The sequence below is a fragment of the Calonectris borealis genome, chromosome 2 (genome assembly GCF_964195595.1).
Source record: "Calonectris borealis chromosome 2, bCalBor7.hap1.2, whole genome shotgun sequence".
In the NCBI taxonomy this organism is placed as follows: domain Eukaryota; kingdom Metazoa; phylum Chordata; class Aves; order Procellariiformes; family Procellariidae; genus Calonectris; species Calonectris borealis.
In genome coordinates this window covers 170,806,993-170,830,743 of record NC_134313.1, presented here as the reverse complement: position 1 = coordinate 170,830,743, position 23,751 = coordinate 170,806,993, and the positions used below count along the sequence as shown (strand labels likewise).

Genomic DNA, 23,751 nt, shown 5'->3' with positions numbered 1-23,751 from the left:
CCCGGAGCATCAGGAGAGCATCTGCCTGGCGGAGTTTGCGCCTGGGTCATCCCGGAGGAAGTGGGAGCTGCCGGGGAGCGTCTTTGTTGCGTGGGGGGAAGGGGCTGAGGTGATCTGGGGAGGGCTGCTGCTTGTGCAGCTTGATTTTACGCAGGGCTCTTTTAGAGGTGGCTCCCCCCAAAAGCGTAGGAAACCCCTTTTTTTTTTTTGGTCGAGGGCAACGCTGGGAACCGGCACTTCTCGTTGGGACCTCTCGAAACTTTTTGTAACGTGGTTTTCCCCCGTCCTTCGCCGCTATCCTTCTGTTTGGCCAGTCTCCCTCCCTGCTTTATAAGGATCGTTGTGGCGTTGCATCAGGGGATATTTGTGCAGTAATTCGGTAACACAGAAGGGATAAGTATTTGCAGCGTTGCCTCTCGCGCGCAGCTTGGTGCGATGGGTGTGGCGAGCGGAGTGGATGCGGCAGACTCGAGGCCTATATGGTGGCGTTGCCCAGTCATCGGCGGATTCAGGCAGCGATCTATTTATATAGATCGGGCCCGGCTTCAAGATGAGCAAACTTTGTTTTAGAAAGAACGGTTGTAGTTTTAAGTATTAAACAAATGTTTACTACAGCGTGGTGTAAGACTGCTGCTAATAAGTTTAAACTCGAGACAGTGAAATTTTTGGTTCTGAAGATGCTGTTCTACTGCCAAAAGCTATTTCGAAGCGTATCTTGCTGTAGGTAGTAAGCTTTGTTGTAAACTCTGCTTCTCTTAGAGGAGTGTGTTAAATGCATGATCTGTGAACATATTAAACCTGAATTTAGATGTTGGGGTTTGGGTTTTTTTAGGTGGTTCTTGATAACTCTTACTTGGTTGCTCCCTCTCTTATTTCTTTCCCCTGATCAGGGAACAAATATGGATTTAACAAATAAACACATTTTAGCTTTTTTAAAAGTGTGGGGTCTTTTTTTTTTTTTTAAAGCTGGAATCCTATATTCAATGAACTGTGTTCTTCCCAGCTTACAATTTCAGCAGCGTATCTGAAAGGCTTCTTGAATAATATAATAGACATCTAAGTACTTTCTCAGTGTTTCAGCTTGTGGAATAGCAAGCCTTGCCTCCTTATGCCCTCTTTATGCAGGGCTCTGTGTGTGACGCTGCTGTAGCTTCATTTTGTAAACTGAAAGGACAGGGCTGTGCTGGAGTTTTACAACTAGAAAGCTTATTTCCTCTTTGCTAGGGCTTGATTATTCCATCTGTAGTGTATGTTTTACTGGTATTATATATATAAGGTGCTGTTGTAGTTTGATTAACTTTTCCTTTATTTGAGAAAGAGAAATGAATCATAACTCAAAAATATTCAACACAGCAATACAATTATGATAAAAGTGATATTGGCTGGACAGACCTGCCAGTGTTGAAGTTGCTTTAATTTTTTTTTTTTTCCTCATTTGTTTTTCCTTATGAGAACTGGTGAAATTTCTGATTATCCTTTCAGATGCATTTTAGAGGATTCATGAACTCTTTTTCTTTTTTTTTTTTAAATTTTTATCTTTTTTGCCTTCCTTGCATCAGAAGAGATGGGCTTTTTCAGTTTTAAAAAGAGCTTAACTAACTTGCTATTGTAATAGCAGCAATATCATGTGTCTTCTGTTTTCTTTAGTAATAATTACATGTTAGTGACAAATAATAAGCTTGAAGGCAGAATAGTTGATCTGTTTGTGAATGTGATTGTTGACTCTAAAACTGAAGGACATGGATATGACTAAATCTGTATTATGTGTCTCTGCAGAAATGACATCAGGGAAATACCAAATAATACAAAGAAGTGTCAGTGGTTTGAAGATCACGGCCCTGCGAGTTCAGCTAGAGCAGAGTGTTGCCATGGGTACGGTTTTGTGGGTCACCCCTCGTTCCCCCCGAGCCCTCAGATGATATTAGGAGAGGATTAAGTCGCTCTTGTCCTTAAAGAACAAATGAGAAGCCTGTTGGTAGTACGCTTATGCCAGCGGATACTCGCTGAAGCTTTAATATCTGACTTTATCAGATTGTTTCTTGAAAGCTAATGACTCTGTCATTTGGTTTACATGTTGCTGGCCAGTGATCCTCGGGCAGGTTCCGAGGGGTGTTGAACACCACGGCTTGGCTCTGGGAACTGCAGAACCTCACCCTTGCAGGATATCTGGAGATCTGTTTTAACAAGTTGCCTAATTTGTCTGTGGGAAACTTTGAAGGTTATGAGTAGTGTGGTGTTGTGGGTAAATGCATCACTTTAGCCCTTGCCCGCTGCTTTGTATGAGTTGGCTGTGGGCATCGTAGAGAGTGGAGCAAAGAGACCAGGAGGTGAATAATCATACGACAGGCTCCCATGAACTGTTGAAGCCAACTTGGACTCGCTCTGGTATCTGTGTATGCCAAGCCTTACAGTTCTGGTGAGTGTCGTTTAAAGTCGGCAGTGCTACTTCTGAAGTACTTGGGTTTAGAGTGCTCATTCATTTCCCTTCCAGGGACACTTGACAGTTAAGTCTAGGTTTTAAATACCAAAGTATTGCTTAAATTGTTCTTTCCATCATGATATTAAATACCCCTGCCCCTCTAAGAACATAAGCACAAGACAACTTGATCAACAGAAAGACAATGAAAATAGAAGCAACTTGGTTTTTTGAAGGGGCAGTAGGTAAGGCTGTGTGGAGGGTGGGACATGACTTGATTTCCAGTCTTAAGCTCGTTTTATGAAGTCTGATGAATACTCAGTTTAAACAAATGAATTGCATATTCTTTCTGGTGTTTGTAAAAGGGCTGATGCAGCCTTAATTTTAGTGAATGGAGCTATAATTATATTTGAGGTCCCAAGCCCTGTAGTATTTTAGTGGTTACCTCTCTTCCCTAGAAATAAATGAATCTGAGCCATTAAATCAGATTTGAATTCTTGCAGAGTTCAGGTCTAGTTTGCACCCATTGCTGTTAGCACTGTTCTTGCTCTCGTGTACTATTCTTAAGCTTACCTCTAGTTTACTAAACTATTTATATCTTCAGCTAATAACTTGTACTTAAACTGTATTTGTCTCTATGTACATAGCGCTGATGTACAGACTTCCCCATTCTGATATATGCCAAACTTATGACTAAGGGAAACCACTGGTCAGACAGGGTATAAGTCTGTCAAGATGAATTCGAGCTACTTGCAATTCAAATGAAAGTGATGGTTACTTAGAAGCCAAATAATGTATAACTATGCCTTGTTTTGCTCTAGAAAAATCCCAAATAATTTATTTTGCTAGTCCAGACGTAGATTGCAGGATAAAATTCCAGTCTCCTCTGAGAATGAGGAGTTTAAGGCACGTTACTCATCATGTTGTTGCCAGTCTGATTGTAGACGGCAAAATTATATTTTGTGTATGTGCTTCTGGAGTTTCAAGGGCGAACTTGAAGAAACTAATACTGCTCTGAAAGGCAGATAGTTATTTCCTGTAGCTTCACGTTTACACTTCCTGTCCCAACTAAAATAGATCAATCTCTTGCTTAGTCAAATGTCTGTGTATATGGCTTCCTCATGTCTTAACAGTGCAATTGAACTGATATTCTTTGCCCCTCCCCCCCTTTTTTTTTCCTTGAAGGCAAATTAAATTATACTCAGCTGTAGATCAGAGAAATGCAGGGGTCTGTGATTACAGCAGACAGTATGGTGGCAGAACAGCTTGAGCCTGAGCTGTCATCGCTGCCGTCATCTGCTACAGAGAGTTCATCTCCCAGAAGAAAGGGTAGATGTACTTCGGATCAGACTTGAGGAGGTGGCATAAAAGCTGGGCTGAACAAAGCACAGCCCATGTGAATAATGCGTACAGGTAGGCTTGCACAGCAGGCAAACCCGTGTTTCCCTTGTGGTGAATTTCTCCAGCCTCCTACAACTCAGAAGCCAATTTAATGACTTAGTATTTTGTGCACGTAAAAGAATTTCTTGTGGGAAGAAAAGGTCAGTGATATCAGTTGCTGTAGAAGCTATGCAGATTTTAACTTGGTAACAATAAGAATAAAATACTTCTGGCTTACACTAGTGCCCTATGTTGCTCTTGGGGAGGCTTCTTAATAAAGTTTTTGAAATTTAAATGTTAGAAATTATTAAATGCTAAAGTTATTTAAAAATATTGGGAATTCTAACCCCGAAGGATTATGGACAGACACTAGTGTGATGCTTAAGTAGTATTTAAGCTCTAGCATACTTAAAAAAAAAATATATATCAGGATAGTGCTAAGGGTTTGGTGGTGAGGGGGCTCTGTTCCCAAACGAGATTAGTCTTAGACTCCTCTGAATAAGTTGTGAAATTATGTGTATTGTCATCCAAGCCCATATTTTGTAAACGTTGGCATGCTTGATAGCAGAATGTTTGCAGTTGTTGCTCTAGAAAACATGGGAGACACTGTGTTAATGGGAAGTGTAAATCTGAAAAATGGATGTATATGTAAATGATAGTATATTCAAACTCCATAATACACATTCTTCTCTTGAAATATCTGCTGGAAGGTGGGAGGACGGTGGGTTACTTATTCTGTTGCTTTACATGCATCCTCCCCTAGAAGTGGGGAGGGAAGGGTCTGATTTCTTCCCTGCCTACCCAACCTCCTCACTATTAGGAAAGGGTATTTCTTATTGCTCTTTTAATCCTTGCCTGGCCTCTTACGAATTTTTCTCAGAGAGCGGCAGCCGCTGAATTAGTAGTTCTCCCAAGGACTAGCAAGATACTGACTTTGAGATAAAGCTAGCAATGTCCCTGTGATTTGGACAAAACTAGCAAAAAAAAAAAAAAAAAAAGAGAGTTGTAGTTGCGTTATTCAGGCAGGTTTGTGTAACGCAATAGGCCCTGTATTAGCTTTCCTTTGCGAAGGTTAGATTTCCAGTCTCTCGGAGTGGTAACTTTTTTTGTAGGGAGACTTTAGTATAGACAAACACAGGTCTGGAGTCTCTATACCCTGCCCAAAATGATTGTGTTGGCATGGTGGAAGATTTGATATGTGGGTGGAAATAAGGTTAAGTATTAGGTATATCCTTGCACGCTGGATGACGTGACACACGTGGTGTAGCTGGAGATTAAAATGGGATGAGCAGTTCACTCATGCTGCATTCTGGCTATCAAGCTACTCATGTGTAGCTGCAGGAAGCTTCTAGGAGAAGTATGCAGTTAATCACATCCATTAGCATGATTAAAATCCTGATTAGCCTGTGTCACTCACTCCCATTTTCCACCTACACTTGGCCCCTTTTATCCGGAGTATTTGCAAGTATGAGCACAAGAGAGACTGAGAACAATGCAGGCTCAAAACCAAGGGATGGTCACTGGGCTTTTAAATGTATCAAATAATTCTGCGCTTTATATTGTTATAACAGGCAAGTTCTTCAATAAGCTGTACAGCTGCTGTCTGAATGTAAAATCTTAAAAATCAGCCCTGCACAGATAGAGGATCCTCAGCGAGATTGTCAGGAATCCAGTTGAACATGAAGTAGGCTTGTCTTGCTAGTCAGTCAAGTGCTCATAGCTTGCTAGTGTTTCATATCTAGTGCGTACTAATGTTTTAATTTTAACGCCTCCGTCCACATTTGATGATGATCTCTTCATGTTGGTTGGCATGTTGGATCAGTGCTGTCCTTGCCTCTAATGGCCAGGGCTAAAATGGGCTGGAGAGTGAGTCATACCTGGATATAATTCTATGGAATGATGACCAGTTTTAGGCTGAAATTAAGGCTAGGGGAACTGCTTGCAGATAGGCTGATTAGATTTTGGCAAGGACTAATTAGAAGTGGAAAAAGCAAAAAGGGGAGGTAATTTTGTAAATTCCGTTGTGCAAAAACTCTTCCTTTTTAAAACTTTACTTGTTGGGGAGATATTGTACATATTAAAGTTAGATCTTTTTGAAAAAGCAAGCTTCTTTCTGAGTATTAGGTCATACACTTCCAACTCCCGCCTGGGAGTGAGTCATTGTTCCTTTTGTAAAATTGCATTAGAGCTACATCATCCTGAAAAGCTGTTTTTTAGCTGAATTTAGGGTGTTAACACTTGCTTTAAACAAAGTAGAACTATGGGAGCATTTATCAGATGAATTTCAAAGTATGTTTACTTACTCTTGAGTTATGATTCCTGAAGTGCAAGAATATGAGATCAATTCATACTTGTCAGTGAAAACCCTGTGAGTGTGCTGGGTTTCATTCCCCCCCGCCCACTGGGGTTTTGAACCCTCAGCTCTCAAACTGAGGATTATAGCATATACGTATGTGTAACTTAACTGATGTTTGTGAAATGCTTAAAATCCTCTGAAAGGGGCAGAAAAACATGCATGTCTTATTTCCTCCTCCCCAGCTTGTCATTTGTTTCTTGCACTAACTGTGGTATGTCTAATTGTAGCTCTTTGCTGTAGATACTCTGGGAGTTTGTCCTTCTAGGAGTGTGATACTGCGAGTTTGTTTCCATATTATGGCTTTTTTTTTTTCTATAACAAAACTGGCTTGAGGTTCCAGCCTTCTTCCATGTTACATTTTTTTTTTTATCATGCTGTTATGCCAACATAACTATCTGTGCTGTAAAATGGGTCAGTGATCAGGTGGGACTTCTAGAACTATTTTTAGGAGCTGCATCAATTCTATTAAAGGGGAAGTAGAAACAACTAGTTGGAGAAGGGGATGCCAAGCATACATCAAACTGGCTTTCTATTGTGGAAAATGCGATGGAGAAGCACTGGCAGTGGCATGACTGAATAAGAGCAGTGCAAGGCATTAAGGCTTGGGAGTGGAAAATCCAACCCCAAACCATACATACCTTCGATTGGAACAGCTTAGGTTGCCAGGCATGCCAGGATGTTAATGGAAATCTGAAAGTTGTGCTTTAGTGACAGTTTTCCTTTAATCCCCTCTGGAAGGTACCATGCCTTTTCTAAGCTTCTAGCTATTAGTAGTTTAAATTTGACTACGTTTCAGGCATATTAAGAGGAAGAGGTCTGTCATTTGGTAAAAGGCTGTTTATTGTGGGTTAGGCTAAAGGTCCACCTGGTCTAGTAGGTGCTCTTGACAGTGACTAATGATGTCTGCTCAGAAGTTCTCATGTGCTCTCTTCCCATGTGGGTAAGTATGGCTTGATCTACCCTTGAGTAGTCCTGTGAAATTATTAATGATGCTAGATCTGAAATGCAGTTAGAAATATTGAGGAAAACACTATTGCAAACAGCAGCTTATGGAAAGCATTTTTAAGTGTAATTGTTAACATTGCTCATAGTAGTTCTAAGTGCTTAATTCCTGCCCGGAACCTGATTACTGTCTACACTAAGGTTCCTTTTCTGTTGGACTGAAACGGTGTTAATAAGAAACACGTGAATATTGAATTTGGAACTTTTCTTCTGGTTGTTGCTGATTGGGGTTTTTTCCTCTCATCCCTTTCCAGTCCTCCTCTTGGTTGTGTGGGTTTTTTTTTGTGTGTGTGGGGTGTTTGGTGGTATTTTTTGTTTTGTTTGTTTGGGGTTTTTTTGATGTGTTTTCTTTTTTTAACCTTGAGTATTCTACTTCTCTCAGTCTTCTGACTCTATAAAGGCTATTTCTCTATTGCAGTTTTATTAAGCGTAGTGCTCTTTTTAAAGATGCTTCTATTCTCGTCTGCACTGGTCTGAAGGAATCTCAGAACAGTTTTTCTGCTGTCCATAGATAACTAATTAACAGTAGTGAAAGTAATTGGAAACTCAACAACTGTGGAAGAGCAAAGACAAAAATCCACAAGCCAGCTCCAGCAGAGGCTTCAAATTAAGCTCTGCAGACATAAGAGGCAAAGAATGAGACAAAGAACTGAGTCACCATCTCTTCCTTCCTTTTGACTTTTGTGGTGGGAGTGAATCGCTTTTCTTTTTGGTCATGAATCAAAGCAATTAGAAAAGGGTTCTAGATGTTAAGTAAGAAGTCCAAATCATCTAGCCCTTAGCAGGAACTGTGGATTTTAAATTACTTTAGATATGCAGTAGTAACTTAAATATATTTATGTTAGGAATCCAGTAACAGGTCATAACACAAATTATTGATGCACAGTTTCAGAAGTATTACTTTGATTATAACTTCATATATGCTGATGTTTTCTTTTATCCCTGAAAAGGCAGAGAGAAACTTCTGGAAAGAAAGGTGGGATGTAAAAGGAAACCTTTAAAATGATCTTGAGATTCTGGAGGAAATGTTTGGTCAGGACAGCAATTGGTACTTGTGATTCGAGAGCTGCGCTCCTGCTGAGGCTTGCAGAATGCAGCTCCCGAGTGTAAGTTGGTTCCACCTACACCAGCGCAGTTGGACAAAATGATGGGACTTCATCACCAGGATGTCTGTAAAACTGGTGATCATTGTCAAGGTTTAAATCTCGCTTTAAATGCTTTTGGGGTGACATGCCATAACACTTGTCACCCAATATATGTATCAAGTGGTACTACTGTGACACTACCATGATGGGAACCCTGTAGGATGCAGTGGGTGGGTCAAGCTATATTTTATGTAACAAATTTGCATTTACATATGAAGCGACAATGTATATAATCTGCAGTGTTACTCTTTTCAGGCTATCTTTATGCTTAAAGCATATATGTTATTTTTTCTTAGACTGTATTTTAACCTATTTAAGCATTTACAACATGAGAATTAAAGGATCTATCCATTTTGTGTTCTAGGACTGGATTTTTTTTTTTAATTGGTCTTTTAGGTAAAATGTACTTTTTTTTTTGCCTTGGGATTTGGACAGAGCATGTAGGGCAATAGGATCAAGTGTCACATTGGGGATTACATATTTGTCCCGGACTGACCCTCTTAGTAGCTTGCATTGGTGTAATTGTTGAATGACTGACTGGATTTATAGGGATGTATATCTGCATTGGCACTGGTTTGTAACTCTAGCTTATTTGCTTTTAGTCCAACCTATTTTCAGCTTGGGAATTCACTTTTAAGGAGAGATCCTATAATTTGCCTCAAACTAGCATTTTCACACTTATATTTCCCCTGAAAAATAATGGTGGTTTTACTAGGAATGATGTTCTACATCTGAATGTAGAACAGTTTTGCATGGCATTGTCTGGTTGCCGAAAACTAAATTTGTCTAATAAGCTCTATATTTATTTGAGACCTGTGATGTCAATGGTGTTTAAAAAAAAAAATCAATCAACTGTTCTTTTGTTGCATCAATAGTTGTCGTCTTGTTCTTAAAACTGTAACAACTCTAACTCATGGTATTCTATATTATTTTGGTGTGTTGTGTTCCTTTTCTGGCAGCTTCTATGAGATTTCCCTCTCATATAGTGAATGAATATGAATTTGAAAAAGTTGGGGAACATAAACTCCTTGCAATTCCAAGCTTAGTTTTCTCCAGCTAAGATTTTTAACTTGCCAAATTACTTCTAATGGCTGGTATTGCTAAAAAACTTAACCTACGGGTATGTTCTTCTATACTCTAAACATAACTCTTGCAGAATCCTCTATATCCAGTACTGGTTATCGCTGGAGATGGTAACTTCACTAGGATTTTCCATTTTAATCCTGTCTGCAGTTCATGCATGCTCCTCTCTGCTGGCGGAATCTCCTAGAATCATGTTCAGGCAATGATGGATTAATAAATGGTTGTGATACACTAAACCAGAAAAGCTGAATTTGTCAACTCACAGCAGATAGCCATGTTGTACATTAAATCTCCTTAGGTGTTTGACGAAGGCCTTTAGTTCTAACGCATTGATTTGTTTTTTTCTTAATTACTATTAACTGTGTGTGTGCTACAGGTTCTACTCTGCTACCCCACTACTGCTGCGCTGCTCTCCCCACTTCTCTCTTCTTTGCATCTGTATCAGCTGAACTCGCATCTGACCTATGCTGCTGTTGTCCTCCCTTGTTTGTGTTTCTTGCCTACCAAATCCTGTTTATAGCCCCTCTGAATGTACTGAATGTGGGGTAGCTTTCTTTTTTGCTTCAAAGCCCTTTTAAAAAGGTTGTTTGAGGGTTGATTGGAGCATATAATTTAATACAGTGCTCCTAAAAATCCTAACTCTGGCTGGCCTCAGCTGATGCTGTGTCTTATTTAAACATACTGCAGACTTGATGTTTTTCCCCTGGGGGATTGACTTCCTGTGATAAAATAAGATTCCCTTTTAAAGTAGAGGTCCATGGTTATATAATGAGAGTAGGAAATGGTCCAAAAGTGACACTGGGAGAATAGAGAAGTTATTTTGGTAACTGACTGTTAGACAGGATAATAGAAAATATGCTCAGGAGTGTACTAGTAACTTGAATTCTCTTTGGAAAGTGAGAAGAATACATTTAAGGAATTAAGGAAGGGAGTGACCAGGTCAGAGCAGCGGAAGGGAGGTTATGTTGAGGACAAAGTTGTACAGTGCACATCTAGGATTCATCTTAAAAGATTTAACTCTTTCCAAACTACTTTTAATCTCCTCAATAAGCTGCTGTGTTGTTCTTAAGCATAATCTGTCTTCAACCTCTGAGAGCCATGCTGGTTTTTGCTTTTTTGATTTGAAGATGTGAATGTAGGTTATTTTTTGATTTCTGTGTGTGGTTTTGTGTTCCCCACCCTCCCCCCCCCAGTAATGCCGGACCAGGGAATTTCTTTCTTCCACCTGCATTTTCTGTTCCCCCATACTAATATGGCAGTCTTGCAAAGAATTATGCAGTAGCCAAAACTGACTTTTTATGCTATTGGTAGGGCAATATTGAAATTCCTAAATCAGATCACCTTTACTCAAGAGGCAGTGATACAAACTCACAGGGAAGCCAACTGGATTCTGGCAGCAGGTCACGAAACTTGCTGAGCCTTCGTAGTCCGCTCTTAGACAGCGGAGTTGAAATTCAGTGCTGTGTACATGCTACACTCCATACTATGACTGGCCATTCTTGCAATGTTCGTATGGATTTAAAATGGAATATTGGTTATGGTTTTTTGTATAAGGTGCTCTAGAGAAATTTAGGACTTATTAACTCCATTTATTAACTCCACATTTTGTTGTGTAATGAGGTAATTTTTTATCTTCTTGTTCATTGTGTTTTTGATTTGTTTTCTCTTATGCTATTCTCATGTTTTGTACCAGTTTGTGTCTGTCCTTGTCTCAAAGAGGGAATATGGGTGTAGGGAGAGGGAATGAGACTACCATTAATTTAGTTCCTAGTTGTGTTTTTCTCTCCTGCTTCCTCAGTAACCTGTGCTAAAGCATTGAGCTTTGAAATAGTGCTGACACTTTAAAGTGTCATCTTCAGTAAAATAAATGGGGGAATTTACTTCTTCTGGGCCACAACTTCTGTCTGATTGCATATATAAAAAAGGAATGTTGTATTGTAGATAACGCATTTATAGCTCTTGGGGGCATGTTCTGAGGTCAACATATCTAGATTTTTGGCAGAGCTCAAGTATGCTGGTAGGCTCCAGGACATGGGGTACTCTTGAACAGCAGTATAAATTTGGCACCATTTAATTTTTTTTCTTGTGTAGAAGTGAAAAGGGAGATACTAATTTCTATAGGTGTAACAAATCCATGTGTGGAATCCAGTTTGAGAATTAGTTTTTAAAGCCTGAACATGTAGGTGTTGGCCAGCCATTCTGGAGTCATTAGCTGAGACCATCCTTCTGTCTGTCTTATAAAATCCTTTTCTTTGTCAGCTTTCCGTTAAAGAAATTGCATTTGGGGAGTGGGAGGAACACAGATTTTCTGAGAGAAATGTTCTTGGCATAGTTAATCAGCTATTTTAACGAAAGCAATGCTCTCCATCCTGTGCTAATAGGACCTAAATGCCCATTGATCATCCCAGAACTCCACTTCAGATGGCGTAGCTTACCAAGACCAGATTCCTCGTGTTTACCTTGGATCCCACAGACAAGGTGCTCGCCTGTGGAACAAAGCAAAATGTAGTAACGGCTGCCTTTATGCAGGTTTGTTTCTGAAAGGACCCTCAACGGCTTGTCGTCTGTGATATGCCCGTAGAAACCTTGAAAATGCCCAAGATTGATCAAAATTAAACTGTTTTTCTTCCTTCGAGCCTGGGGTATGTTTATTTTCTCTAGTATGTAATTTATCTGTAGCCTTATTTTTCAGCAGCTGAATATGCTGACTGTGCCTGTTACATTTCCCAAATGAAATTCTCTGGCAAGCTTCACATCTTCTAATATCATTTTGAGATGCTGATGTAATCAAATGGTTGAACGTGAACTGAACAGGAAATTATGTAGTGCAAAACTTGCTTTTAAAATCTGTATGGAATTAAAATGCATGTGCTCTTTTTATATACTTTACAGTAAGCATTTGTGGTATTCAGTAATTTAACTTTTGGTCTTTTTTTTCAATTGAAGAGATGTCAATTTATTGAATGCCTAAGGGGAGTGGGGGCAATCAAGACTGATGTGTTACATATCCTTAACATATTGTCAGATTTCAGTGGGAGTTATTTTTGCAACTCTATTCTAGTAATTAAACATTGTGCTGAACTAATTTTGAAAATGTGAAGGGAGTAACACAATAAGTACCTGAAAATAGGTAATCTAAGTTGAAATGCATTAGAGCATCCTGATTGTAGAACTGTAAAACCATCCATTTTTCTCAACAATTGTAGTATTACTTAAAAGAAATGTCACGATTTTTAAATTGAGGAATAAAATATCAACAATCCTCTAAAAGAGAAAAGTAAAATAGAGCTAGTCTCTGATCTTTAGTATCTTATTTGGCACATACAGATAACCTTGAGTAGTATCGTTCTCCATACTGAATTTTTAACCCATACCTTTAAAGAAAGGTAACTTCGTAAGTGACTTGGAGGACCTACAATGTTTTGTCCTTAAAATAATTTAAGTTTCAAATTAAAGATGGTTTGATCTAATTATTTATGCAGCATAAGCTTTGGATTCAGCTGAAAGATGTTACTGCATTATAAAAAGAAGTCAAACTACAAAGGGAAGCTGTATGTACACCAGATACACTTCTCATTTACTGATATTGGACTCTTTCAAAGTAGTCTTCTTTCAACACTCCTGTTAATGCTTTAGATTCAAGCCTAAACTTTTTTGCGGAATTTGGGATAGGAAAAAAAAACCCCTAGATCAGAGGAATAAGTGGACTGTATTTAGGGGAAATAAAAGCAAATAATTTAGCATGAATAGGAGAGGAGTAGGGCAAAGTAAATCACTATTAGTTATTTTGATTTTTTTTAGAAGTCAGCAAGACAGCATTACTCTCCCCACTTTCACAGCATGTGAAAAAATCAAAATGTAATAACTACTACAACAGGTCAGGCAAAAAATTCATCTATGTGGGTTTGTGCAGAGCCATGTCTTCTGTTTTGTCCTTTATTAGTCGTCTTGTTTTCCATGCTCAGGTGAGGGTTAGGTGTGGGCTGTCTCCTCTTAGCTATTTGTATTGGAGCCGTAGGTGTTTATCAGCAGCTTTTGCATTGCAGCCTGCCTGGGTGTGTACGGTGTGTGATTCTGCGTGGTGGTCAGATGCATAATATGGCTTCTTCAGAGTCTTTATCTACACTACCAGTGCTGACCTACTGCAACAAAAATGCCTTTCGTTCATAGAAGGCAATCTGTAAACAGGCAAGCGCTGATGTTGCTGAGGAAATAACCCAGTTCAAAAGTCTCTATATCTCCAAATAAAAAAGATTATCTTTGGTTACCACTGTTACCTTTGTCCTCTCAGCACTATTTATCACGCTTGTAGCTTGCAGGTCACACTAATAGCTCTCATGTCCCTGCTTATCTCTTCTGAGAGTTTTTCTCTTAAACTTTTAAAGAACAGGAGCCGTAAGTTTTAGACGAAATGCTTTGTATTATACTTTTCAGAAGCATAATACCAAAAAAGGGGGGTGTATACTCAGAGGACCATTTTCATCTACTAAACAGGAATGTAGACTGTATTTTATGGAATTGACTCAAATCTCATGTTTTTTAGTCTAGAGATTGCCTGTGTATTGTTCTGTCTCTTACCTAGCTTTTATTAAATTACTTCTTTTAGTCTACTAATTTTTAAAAAAATATGTATTTAAAAAAAAGAAAAGTTCAGTGTGCTCAAGATGCTCACTGGATTGATCTGATTAAAAGCAGTCCCTTGCTTTCACGTTTCTTTTGTGTAAACTCTAGGTTAATTAAGTGACTCATTCATTCCATCTAGGGAAAGCTGAAAGGCTGCAGAGGCGAATGAATTGCAGGCAGCAGATGCTTGGATGAAAGAAGAAACAAACCAACCACAGGGTGAAACTTTCTGAAGCATCTGTGTTTCCTTCTGAAAAGCGAGTTGGGAATAGAGAGCCTGTGCCTCACTAGAGATCTGTGGAATTGATCATTTCATAGAACATAATCAGTTTCTTTTGATTCCGAAATACTACATGACTTCTAGTTTTTGTCTTTGTTCTTAATTTCTATGATCTAACCATTACTAAATACCACTCCGTTTTGATTTGTTTCAGTTGTGTGCTATACAATGGTAAATCTTAATTCTGCATCCAGTTTTCTTTTGCTTCTTATGGCCGAGATGAGAATTCTTGCATGCCTGGAATAAAGTAATGGGGAAGATCTGGAAGGAGGTCCAAAAAATGGCATGCTCAGTTGCAGCAGGGTGAATAGGATACTCAGGTGTCAGGAGCCGTGGGTTCTGGCTTATATCTGTAGGATTATTCCTGTTTTTATCCAGCAAGCCTCTTGCATGAAACATAGAAACGGTTCTTGAAACAGAAGTAAAAACCTAGAATGCTTGGTTAGGAGGGGGATAGACAAGACACAGTCTTGCTGGCCTTTCAGGCTTTGTAACTTGTGCATTTGGGCTTACCTTACATATAAAGGCTGACCCCTGTGCATGAAGTGCCTGTGGCCCATGTTTGGTTGGTAACGCACTTTCCAGAAGTGGCGTAGGTGGGTTTGAACGCTTTTAGGCTGAGGAGGAAATAGAACGGGATCTCCAACTCTCAAGGTGTGGAGCCCACTTCACTTAAAATGGGGACACTGTAGATGCTTTAGTATTCTTTCAGCTTGATGCTGTTTGTGCATGTTTCATATGCCCAGAGTGTATATGTGGGATTAGTTCCTTTGGAGACCTGTGTGAGGATGCCTAATTTATGGATCTAGAATATACTGGATATTTGGCTTAATCAATTGCCAGTGCCTTTGGACAGGTACAACATCAGAACTTCAAATGCTGAATGAAGTTTTGTATGGAGGACTTGGCTGTCTAGAGCCTATCGGGCACCAGAGCAGGCTATGTAATCTTTGCTGAACTGATACTTTGAAAGTAGGTGTCTCAGCTCCTCCAAGCTGAACTTCAGGAGCTCAAGAACAGTATTTGGATTTTATTGGAGGGGGGAAAAAGAAAAGAATGGTACTGTGGCCACTACGTGTTCTTTTCTTCTCTTGCTCATTCTTCAGCGAGGGCGCTTTGCGCAGTAGCAACCTTCTCCTTCCATACTGGCATATTATTCTTTCTTCAGCCTGAGGCCTGGTATGGGCAGTTGAGAATATTTTCTTGCTGCTTTTGGAATAAATGCAAAGCATAACAGAAGTGATGTTCTAGAGGCTAAAAGTATTTCTTCTTTCAAACACCAAGGAAAAAAAAAAAAACAATCAAAAAGCCCCTCCCAAACCCCTCTGATTCTTGCAGAAGTCATCCCCTTATGATTCTAATAATTTAGCTAAAAAATTTAAAAATATCTTATAAGCATTCTAAATCTAAAGAGGTAGAAATGTAGGAGGAAAAAAAAAAAGAGAGGCTACTGATTATTTTCTGAATAATACTGAACCTTTCTGTAAAACTTCCTTAATTTTCTGTAAATTTTCTTTACTAATTAATCATAAAATGAAGCTAACTTTCTGAAGTACAACAGCATGTAACAAAAAGCTTTTTGATAAAGTTTGCTGTTGGGAATGATCTCATCCTAGTAACCAATTGGTCACTGTGCAATGCTCTAACTATTTGCTGAAACAAAAGTATGCTGCATCGGCTGACCACCAAGTAATCTGTTTGGTCATGTTGGAGGGAGCTGTGCATACGTTCAGATGCAGTCATGGCGTGGCCGCAGGTAGGAGATGCTGTCTGTAGAGTTTTTCACTTCAGTTTAGAAACAAGAGCTAATCTTTGAGGTGGGTTAAGCAAGAACAGCTTCCTGTGAATTGGATGTACTTATTTTTCTGGTAATCGCACTGATTTTTTTTTTTTAAGACTCTATATGGAAGATTTTAATTAAAAATGATATAATAGTGATCCCTAGCTTCATAGTTTTAAGTTATTTATTTTAAAGTTTAGTACAGTGAATCAATATGCCTTCTGCATTAAATTCACCCAGCTGTATTTTGCAGTGAATTTCTGTCTTGCCAGAGTAAGAAATGAAGACATCTCTGAAATGGGTTAGAGCATTTATCTAATGTTCCCTTTAGATTAACTTTGTCACAGACTTACACAAGAAAAACATTCCATGACTCCTGTAGCTACTGCGTAGTGATACTCAGAGGAAGCCCTGGTATGTTCACTACGAAATACTGGCTGTTGGTGTATTTGTGCTGCTGTGACTGAAGTCGTCTGGCCTTTTGAAATGAAACCATTGAGAGGAGGACCTTTCTCTCCCTCTCCCCACATCACGTTGCTGTGTGTGTGATCGGAGTTGGGTATGAGATGATTGACTTTCAGTAAACGTTCTGGAAACAATGGGATTTTATTTAGTAGTGCAAGCTACTAGAAGCGGTGCATGGTAAAGTGCCACATGCTTTCTACCTGTTTCCATTTTTGAAATTATAAAATTGTCACTTTAAAATATGCAGTTGACTGGAAAAACACTGTAGTAAGAGCAAACCCCAGCTATTCAACTCTGTGATTCTTGTGGGAGTTGACAGTTGTATCTGTCTCACTTGCTGAGTTAGAATTCAGTGATGTGCCAGAAACAAAGCGAGTTTGATTCATTCTAAGTCAACTTTAAAAACTAAAGTTGTAGTATTTGTTGTTTTTGTTCTCTCGGTTTCTCACTCCGGTATGATTACTTGTTGTCCTTAGATGCATTGAGAGCCACATGCTGGTTCCAGTTTAAAATGCAATATCTGCGTGTAGGGGGAGCCAAAAAGTTTGGAGTCTGCTCAAACTCAAATACAAATATTTTATTTCTGTCAATTAATGAAATGCTGAGAACTGTAAAAATAACAGAATTACATATGAGACAGTGTATTATACTTGTCTTCCTTTTAATTGGAATTTGTCTTAAAAATTATGGAAGAATTAATTAGTAATTTTAGAGTCATAACAGCTGCTAAATCTGAACGCAGCAGGAGTGACTACATTTCACCTACATTTTGTTGATTTAGAAATCCCCAAACCCTGGGTGGCATAGGAACAGAGCTGTTTATACAACTTTTTGGTTTGTTAGTAGCTGTCAGGCATGTTGCATGGGCCAGTTTCACTGTTTTCCCACCTTCTAGTTACATTTCATTAGTGGTGAACATGATATTTGGGAGAAGAGCCTGTAGGTGCAGGGTTGCTATTCACATACTGGCCTAGCGAAACAGCAGACAGCGAAACAGCTTTGTTGGATCTTGTCAGTGAGCTTAAAATAAATATTTAAAAAAAAAAACCAAAACCAAAACAAAATCCAAAATGCAAACAAGTCCAGTTCATAAGTAACTCCTACAAAAGCCAGCCTCACATGTTTAAACAGAAGTTGGCGGCCGTGCACGCTGTCTGCCTTGGCGCCAGCCTCCGCCGGCGCTTCGTGCAGGCAGGGTGAGCAGGCACATCTCCGCACCTGACCGCGTCAGCATACTCCTGGTTTTATTTTGAGCTGGTCTAATGGCCAGTAGCAGAACTGTACTATTTTGTGGCTTAGCCAGGATGCAAGTGAAACTGTGTGTGGATATACAAACAGCTTTTTTTTTTCTTAATGAGTCTGAGCTGAAAAAATTTAAGTTCAGATTAAAAGCAGGATGGTATAATTTTTTTTTTTAGTTGGTCTTTGCAGTAAGAACCTACATGTTAAACTGATAAGTTTTTATTTGTTTAATGAGTTGAGTTGGCCTGACAAGCAGTTGGTCAGCTATCTCAGCACAGGAGAGCGACAGGGATATGCGGCTCGGGCCCCTGCTCCTTCTGGTTGCAGTGCAAACCTCAGCTACTCTGGGACTGTCACCCCGAGTAACTTACCTGTGTGCTTGAGCAAGACTAGGCACTGGATTCGAGGCCGCTGTGTGGAGGAAGGAAGGATTTTTGTTAGAAAATTACTTTTTTTTTGGCACTGCAGCAGCTCTTAGGATTGTTTCATTGGTCAGCTGAGGCGTTGCTATGCTGAACAGACGACGTGTCGAGCCTGTGTGTGTTCTCCCTCCAGTGTGTAGGCTTCTTGTGCATCTTGTGGCTCTGCAGAACTTTCTTAATTCCAATAGCTGTGAGAAATAGAAATCATACGGATTAAGTGTGGTGCTGGAAACTAGTTTTATTGGTATGTCTGAAGCATTTTCACAAGAGAATCTTTTTCATTCAGCTGTAGTACAATTTTTTTTTTATTCATGTAGCTTTTGATTTCTGAAGACATTGAGATTTTTAAAGCAGTAAATCTGCGCACTAATTTTCTTGATCATGATGTAAAGTAATGCATGTTGTACTGCTTTCAGTCTTGATGGGAAACTGCTGCTGATCTTGCTACATTTTCAGAGCAGATATTGCTTTCCTTGGGAAGCACAGAACAAGTATCTGAGCAAACAGTTCCACCAAGCTCCCTTTGTTTAGGGTATCATTATCATGATAACACTGACAAACTAATACTGCTCCTCTGCCTTCAGCAAAATAAAACAGGGTCTGTGGGGAATCTTCTAAGATGCCGAGTCTCTCACTTCTTTTTTTTTTCCTTGCAGTTCTTCTCCATCTCACTTTTTTTATTTACTGCGATTGAATAGCAATTTGCAAAAATGCAGCAAAATAAAAGTGCTTGAGTCTCGTCCTCTGCACCTCTGTCTGTTTTTGCCATGGCCATAACTACTGACAGGTAAAAAAAAAAAAACCTAAAAAAATCATGTTTAACAATGCATCGCAGTGTCTCAGGGTAGGGTGAATGTCGGATGAATGGTCTTACACTGTGGTGCTCAGCTTTGCAGCCATCTTTTGCAGGGTATTACTTAAGAGCCTGTCTGTGTCAAATACACCATTACATATATCGTGTCTCAGATCTTGAAACAATTTGTTCATCTGGTCTGGTTTAACACAGCTGTCTGCACCTTGTTGTAACCTGTCGTCATCTGATGTTGGGTACTAAGACTCCATCCTACTTTTTCACGGTGAATTGAAGAAATCTGTTTCAGGAGGCAGTTGCATAATGGGACATTAGTGTTCTTCCTCTGTTCCAGTTTATTTTTTGTTAGCTTTAAAGCTTTTTTGTTTATGAACCTTAATTACTCTTCTACAGTTATAAATAAACATCTGAAGGATTTATCAGGTAATTTCAAGGCCAGTCACTTTAGTCTTGAGTTTGCTAAGGAGTGACACTGTGTTTTAAAAATCATAAAAGTTTTGATGCAGAATATGTGAACGTGTTCCAGCTCAACCCAAATGTTTAATCTGTTTGCAAACTGGCATTGAATCTTACTGTGTTTTTCAGCGCACTTGTGAAAAAGGGAAACTTACCTTTTACAGATTGTGGTGGTGTTTTTTTTTTTGTGTGTTGTTCCCCCCTCCCCCCCCCCCCCCCCCATCTGAGTCCCAAGGACTGCTCCACTTGGAGAGAAAAGAATTTCCTTTGTGGCAGGACATTTTTTTTACATCACCTCAAAGTGTTAAGACTTACGGAAAACCCCAAAAGCGTAGGCTTTTTTATGCCTTGGAAATGTGATATGCAAGCTAAAAGGCAAATTAACCATATCCAGCTACACTGTTCTGACCTTTATCTCCCCTTCTTCCCTTTCACCAGGTATGGGTATCACTTTCTACTTACACCTTACAGAACAAATCCGCTCTTACTTGCTCTGATTTTAACTGGAAGTCTTAAATGTTGGTGTTGTATGATAAATAATGGGAGAATGTTTGTTTTATTTTGTTCCCCTACACCCTCTTAATGCCCATGTGCTTGTTTTCTGTGAGTGGTAGAGAGGTTGGTCTGTGTACTGGAGATCACTCAGAGCTGTCCTAACTTCCTAGCTCCATCTCACCCGAGGTGCCAGCTCTAGTGTGGCCACGTCAGTCAGGTGTTGTGCACTGTCCCCGTGGAGGGGAGGTGAAATGGTGTTTTGAGGCTTCTCCTGAAGTAACTGGAAGAATATGGGACGTTCCACAGGTGACTTCTGCATAGCTGGGATCTCGATGAGGTCCTGGCAAAGTCTATGCATAATCAGGACTTCACTATTTCAGTAGCTTTGATGTCTCAGGACACTGAGATTGCATAATTGCAGTGAAACTGGTCTTTTCCATGGGAAGCTTTTGAGCAACAAGTCCTCTGAAAACTTCTGGAATATAGTCATATTCTGAATGGTCTTGCTTTTAATTGATTTTAACACTCTATGTTGTGTCTGTAATGATTTTGAGTGTCATTAACTTTTCTGTTAGAGAATGGCTTCTAGTCTAGAAGTAAATATTCTGATACTGGGTAAAGTATATAGTCTCTGTGCTACTGAATAGCCATGACTCCTAGAAAGGCCTTTTAGCTTGAAGAAGGGGAGAGAGAGGAGGAATCTCCCCCCAACCCCTGCCAGGGTTGTCTTACAGCGCTGATTACAGTTGAGTGGAGTATGTTTTCACATGCTATAGGACTACAATGAGGATCTTCACTGTGCAATCCAAGATTTTAAATATTCAGTTGTCAAATGTAGCGGATCATTTAAGCTCTGAACAGTTCTGACTTTGTACTCGGAAAGGTAATCTGTCCCTGCAGTTACACTGGTGCAGAGTAAGCCTTGGTTCCTATCAGCTGGTCCTCTCCATTGACAGGAGATCGGTGAAGATTGTCTTATAGATGTGCAAAGCAGCAGGTGGTTTATTAGTAGCAGATTCCAGAAAAGCAAACAGGGAAGCTCAATCATTTCTAGCACTTAAGTAGCAATGATCATGTGTCTCTGCACTGGGTTTAAATGCTTTTTTTGCCTTCCTCCTTCTGATCCATATTAATGTTTTGGCTCTTGAGAATGCAGAGAGATGTTGATGATGCAGAGACTCTAAACCTGCTATCTTTGTGCAATGGAAAATAAAGATTACTGTTTAGTTTGTTTTTTTAACGTATTCCTTGGTGTACTAGTTGCATTGCTATCTGGCATCATTAAAAAGTTGCATTCCCTCTGTCTAATAAGAGCTGATGATGCATCTTCTGTATCATCATTGGCTAAATAACAGTCCCGAAATTGATACAGAAAATGTAAAAGTAAAATCAGGTTCTGTCGTGTTTGTAATCTGTAACTATTGAATTTTGGCATGGACTAAACTTAAGTGTTGGAGACAAGGGGAATTATCATTTTCATCTACCCTTTTTAATATGGGAGCTCTTGTACACAAAGGAAATGCTGTTTTTCCTTCTTTCATCTGTTTTAAGAAATAGTGTGCATGTGGTTTGCCCTTGGGATGCTTTTGTTCACCTGTGACTAATGAGGAGTGTTAGGTGTTTCTAATAAGGTCTTATCTGGCTGTTCTGACACCAGTCCTGCTGTTCGTACCCTTTAGAGCCATTCTGCTCAACTTCATCTCCGATTTCTGTAACAGAGACACAAGGCACTGGAAATCAACCTGTGAGGCTCGTGTGTGCGAGGGTAATAGATATCGGGTGAAGGAAGATAGAATTTCCTGTAAAGCGGCATCTGTGTTCAGTAGCGGATTCCACAAAAAGCAAACAGAAAAGCACATTGACTTCTAGTACTTAAGTAGCAGTGTTATATGGCTGTGTGTTTTGTTTTATTTATTCTCCTGTCCCTCACCCTTACTCCTTCTGTTCCTTGCTGCCATTTTGCCTCTTGAGAAAGCGGAGAAATCTCTTTTGATGCCCCATTATATGCAAGGGACAAGCATCTCTGTCTCTTAAAATGTTGCTGCCTGTTAATGTCTGAAAGTGCAATGTGGACAGTAAATAGAATATAGAGCCATGATGGAAGCTCTGCCCTGCGGTTTGTTATGGAAATGTGTGGCCTTAACTCAGAACTGCTGACAGAATTGCATCTATAAAGAGCAACTAGTTCATAAGATACATCACCATAAACAAAAGAGGTACTGAATTTGCTATTGAGTGGATTCATCTTACACTCTTGCTCACCTTGTGAAGTGATGGTGTGACTGATTTTTAAGGGCATGGTTAATGCCTAGTTCAGTTCCTCTTAAGTGTTCCTAAACATCTTAAATGTTTAACCTAAGATAGACAGATTATTAAACCTGTCAAACTGATTTGCTCAGATACTGGTGTTTATTTAGAGTACACCTCGGCATGAGAATTTGGTCTATATAGATGACCTTTTTCATGGAGATATCTTACGGTTTTGGTTTGTGTTTTGTGTTGTGGGTTTTTTTGGTGTGTGTGGTTTTTTTTTTTTAACTAAATAACATGTATTTTCAGAGCTTTGAACCCAAGGTGGTAGTCAGACTGTCAGCATGAATTCTGCTTAATTTTGGTACTTGATGGGTGGTGATGGTGGTGTTTTTTTTTTTCTCTCCAAAGCATTCCATGTAAAATCTACTGTCATAAATAAGTTTCCAAACTGAAAATCAAAAAATTAAATAAATCCTAAATCTCTCTGTCTTAAAGGTATCCTGAGGTCAAGATTGGGGCAGTTGCAAGTCAGGGTGAAGAAGTACAGATTAATAGTACTGCCACACTTGAGTCCTCAAGACCCCGTAAAACAACCCATTCACAAGCGCCACGTAAACCTCAACTTAAAGAGCACCCACTGTTCTCTGTGTAGATATTTTAACATAAAAATTATAGTGGCTTGATAGGTGAATTTTTAAGATGCGCTGAGCGCTTAAGTGCTCAGTGAAGTCAATTAACAGTATCCCTGAAAAGTGACCTGCAGCTGTGCAGCTCTCCCCTGCCCTCATCACTGTCGTCCATACGTACCAGCGGTACAATCCTCTCCATACTGCGCTTGCTCCTGGAGGAGCAGGGATATAAGAGGAGGATTATGACCTCTGCAGGAGACTTGGGTGTAAGTGAGGAGACATTAACGGGCAACACTGGCACTTAAATTATGAAAACTGGCAGGCGTCAACCTTGAAAACATAAGTAGATTTAAGTCTCATGAATTTTCATGCTTTCTTACAATAGTAAAATGTCAATACGGTTCAGAATTCTCCTCCGGTAGTTGTTTTGCTTTAGAGCTGTCGCCATGGTAACGTGTCATTGCTGAGGCAGTCTTCAAGGTCCCAAAGAAATGGGAAATCCAAACTCCTCTCTTGTTTGCCTGTGGTAGTACATTAGCTGACACTGCGGACAACATTCTTTAATCTGGTCTAATTTTGTAAAATTGCTGTTGGCACCTGCAACTTCCTTCTTGGTTTTCCTTTTCCAAAGTCAAGAAAAGACAACATTTCATACTCCAAATGAGGTTATGGTGTTCTCCATTCAGAGGTGCACCAGCAACTGTGTATATTTGATATACATTCATGTTATATTTTTAAATGTGCATAGCATCACTGACCACTTCATTGACTCTTTGATCTGCACAATGAGAATTTGTCATCTGTGAAAGCAGAAAGGAAACACAGCCCTGATCTTGAGCCGTCTCGAGACTTGCCAGATTAGGGTGTGGGAAAGTAACGGTTTTCTTTACTACTCTAAAAGGTTGTAGTGTGG

The 23,751-nt window shown here is 39.5% G+C and overlaps 1 protein-coding gene across 3 annotated transcripts in view; it reads left to right on the top strand.

Moving 5' to 3' along the window:
* Positions 1-23,751, top strand: part of MAP4 (microtubule associated protein 4) — a 166,683-nt gene that overhangs the window by 519 nt on the left and 142,413 nt on the right. Inside the window, exons 1-2 of one of the 3 annotated variants that reach the window (XM_075144436.1) lie at positions 8,148-8,260; positions 11,764-12,024. The exons of the other annotated variants lie outside the window; for them this stretch is intronic. The gene's annotated coding sequence lies outside the window, so the exon portion shown is untranslated. Of the gene's footprint in view, positions 1-8,147; positions 8,261-11,763; positions 12,025-23,751 lie in introns of those variants that run through there. 3 annotated transcript variants of the gene reach the window in all.